General features: G+C 45.2%; 1 protein-coding gene across 1 annotated transcript in view; it reads right to left on the bottom strand.

The window, feature by feature from the left end:
• Positions 1-3,824, bottom strand: part of inhbaa (inhibin subunit beta Aa) — a 23,972-nt gene that overhangs the window by 18,840 nt on the left and 1,308 nt on the right. The gene's annotated exons all lie outside the window — the stretch shown is intronic.

Genomic DNA, 3,824 nt, shown 5'->3' with positions numbered 1-3,824 from the left:
CTGATGGGAGGACGGAGTGGGACATGGATCAGGTCCTCAGGACACGTCCCAGGAGACCACGGGACAGAACCAGAACTCTCTGGAGGGATTAGATATCCTCTCTGGTCTGGGGACACCATGAGATCCTCCAGGAGGAGCAGGAGGAGGTCCGTCTCCTCCTGCTCCTCTGATAAGCAGAAGACAGATGGATGACCGTCAGGTGAGTTAAGTGGATGGAAGTTGGTGAACAGGTAGAGCCTGATGCCAGCTGCCTCTCTGGGACTGTTGGCAGGAAATGACACATCTTTGGACACGTTGTCCAGCGGAGGATGAATCCATATTCTGATGTCCTGAAGGTTTCTTTCCACCGTTCTCCTGCCTTACAGTTTGTCCTGACTCTCTGCTGCAGGTCTGCACACAATCTGTAGCTGTTTACTATCGAGTGACTCATCTCCAGACGTGGTGCATCTCCGGCAGCCGTCACACATCCAGGCAGAGCCAAACGAGGCGGGGGGACGAGCCGTCCCCGGTTACAGACTTCAACATGCTAAAGCCCCGTCAGGTGGCCGAGGAGGTGCGGAGAAGAGGAAACATGACAGGAGCACAGAAGATTAATAAAATGTGAGCTTCTGCCAAGAAAAACAGACGGATGAAACGAGCAGCGGAGGGAGGGGAAACATGCTAATTGTAGTTTATTTTCTCATCAGACAGATGTTTTCCTATCAGCTGCTTTGATTCGGTTTCCTCTCGGCTGCAGAGGTCAGGGAAGTGACCCTGAGCTGCTCGCTGCGCTGCCAGAATAGACCCAACAATGACGGGTTTATTCTGCCGGCCCGAGGTCACAGGGAGCAGCAGGCGGATGAAAGTGGAGCGAGGAATGTCGCTAATGATGTGTTCAATTAAGTTCAATTAGCCTAATTGTCCTCTGTGTGTGGTGAGAGACGAGGAGAGGATGGGGGAAGATAAACAGGGGCGGAGGGAGGGGGGGCTTTAAACAGAGCAGGCTGATGGAGGACAGATAGATATTGTGTCGGAGCTGCTAAACAGAGGTTGACACTTCCTCTCCGCCAAGAATCCAGTCGTCCCTCCGCTCCTTTGGTTGCCATCTCCATCGCCTAAAATAATTACTGAGCTCCTGAATGCGTCAGTTATTCCCAACAAAAGCCGGCCTGGCTGGGTGCAACGCATTCTCACGGCGGCTCACGTTACATCTCCGGGAAACAACGAGCTCTACGGAGAGAGGCGAGCGGCTGTAGCTCAGGGAGGCTAAAATAAGCCGAAAACCGTTCAGCCTTTTGTCCAGACACCAGACAAGATTAACAATGTTTCAAGTGTAAAAAGTCCTGTTTCTGTTCAACTAAAAACCATCAGAGACACTCGTAACCCGGCTGCTGAAGTCTACAAACATCCCTAATCAGCTGCATCCACCAGGATAAAAACCATTTATGACCCGTTTCATGTCTCTGCAGGACTAAATATTTCATTAAAGGTCTGTAGATCTTCTCATGATCCTCAGAGGACTCCTGGCCCTACTTTGGGTAAAGGTTTTAATATTTAAAATGTTTATGCATTATATATATGTTTAGTTTCCTTTAAGTGTCAGTAAAATAGCATTAAAGGGTAAAAATGTGCCATTTAGTGACATCTAATGTTAACGTTGTGAACTGCAACCATCGACAGCTGAAGGCTGAGATTTTTGATTTTCCAGAACTGACTTCATTTCTTCAACTCTTTCCTTGTTTTAGCATTTTACCTTCAGTCCTTCAATAAAATATTTATTGTCCTAAAGATTAACCGTCCGGTCGTTGAGTTTGGAGATAAAAGCTGAAGGTGACAGAAGATGATGCTGATGGCCTCAGAAATATCAGTTTCAATGACTTCCTGTAAAACATTTGCTGTTTAATGAAACTTCTTACAGCTTCTTTCCTGATTTGAAAGTTTGTTTTGAAAAAAGCATAAAATCTATGAGTTTTATGTTTATCTGAAAACATTTCTTTGTTTTTCGTCACATGAAGACACTTCTGCTGAAAACCCAACAGGAGGTTCTGTTTCGTCATTTCAGAGAAACTTTAATCTGTTTTAGTTGTAAAAACATAAACTGATCAACAGCAAAGTCCAACATGTTGTAGAGGTTCATGTGAACACAGTTAGTTTCACATTAAATGGCTCTTCTTTGGACATGCAGTTAGCAGCAGCAACTAGCTGTAGCACCACCTGTGTGAAGATTTAAATGTTCGCTGCGTTCAGATGAGCTGTTATCTGCAGCAGGTAAGATATTAACTGTTGGAACCTGAGAGGTGTGATCGATCGTCGTCACGTGTTCAAACGATCCAGAACGTGTAAGAGGTTCCACAGAGGCTGAGGAACCGTTCCAGAACCGTTAACCCGTTCGGAGCAGCTTTTAGGAGGCTCCGTTGGTTAAAACAGCTTCTGGCAGCCGACAGAAAGGCGGAGAAACACACGGCAGCGTTCAGCAGCTCGTGTTCCTCAGGAACAGACTTTATTCACCACAAAACAACAAAAACAACAATTAATCTCATCTCAGATCAAACTGTCAGTCTGAAAAACCTACTGTTTAAAAAGAAAAATGTAGGATTTTCTGGATTAAAACATTTAAAGAATAAAAGTTATTTTACAAACTTTTAATTTGAATTTTAAACACACCGATGATTTTCCCGCCTCTGAAACAGCAATAATTTATCTGCTGATAGATGAATATTAGGATGAGTTTAGAAACCTTACGGTTTAATATTTGAAAGTTTAACACTTTAAAGGAGCACAGCTGGAGCTCGACACGAAGAAAAGTAAATAAAATTCAGCAACAAAGAGATTATAGTGAAGTTCTACAGGTTCAGCTGACGCCGAATGAAATTTCATCCCACGATCTGGGAGTGATTTCTGCCACAGGTGGAACCAACATTTGGACGCTGGCAGCAGATTTCTCCACAGAGACGAGCTCTTCAGTGTTTTCCTTTCAGTAAAGCTGCTCCGCTCAGCCTGTTTGCACAGATCCACTTCATAAAAATCTTTTTCCATCTGCTGTTCCAGACTCTCGCCTACAGAAACAGAAAATCCAGAGGAGGAAGCTGCAGACGTCACGGTCCCACGCACACGACATGAAGGACAGGTGAGCTTTCAGAGCCGCTGCAGGCTTCACCTCCGACTTACAGAAGCTTTTAGATACTTTCAAACACAAAACATTCATGTTTGAGAAGAGAAAACTCGAGTCAGCAGATAAAGCTGCAGCTTCTCTGTCATCCTTCATGTCTGACAGATAAATTAAATCAGACCTCTTCTACCTAAAGATATCAGCAAACCTCTCAGACATCAGCTCTGTGGGCCTTCAGGAGTTAAAGGTGTTTAAAGTGTGTTAAAAGGGCGAAGCGTGCCCTGCAGCCGGTCTGCAGGTTAAAGGTGACGAAGCTGCGTTTAACACCTGACCTGCTTCCCTTCTCCTCCCTGTGAGGCACGCTAATGTCTGACAGAAAAACACTTTCTGCACTAACACAAACACAAACACACTAACAGAAACACACAAACACACTAACACAAACACACACCTACACACGCAGGCAGTGACACACCAATTCCCCTCTGACTTTAAGTAGATAATGAGGTATTCTCTGGAAACAGCAGGAGGCTATTACAGAGGTGAGTGTGTGTGTGTGTGTGTGTTCAGCCGAGTGAGTACGCAGGTGGAATTAAGCAGGTGGACTCACACACACACACACACACACACACACAGATGGAGAGTTTTCAACAGCTACTTCTTTAACACACAAACTTACACATGAACACACAAATACATGCTATAACTGTAACCCCCCCCCCCCCCCCCCCCCCCC

This window comes from Kryptolebias marmoratus, linkage group LG21 (assembly GCF_001649575.2).
Source record: "Kryptolebias marmoratus isolate JLee-2015 linkage group LG21, ASM164957v2, whole genome shotgun sequence".
NCBI lineage: Eukaryota > Metazoa > Chordata > Actinopteri > Cyprinodontiformes > Rivulidae > Kryptolebias > Kryptolebias marmoratus.
Note: the sequence above shows the minus strand (reverse complement) of the source record. Positions and strands in the feature narration are given on the sequence as shown.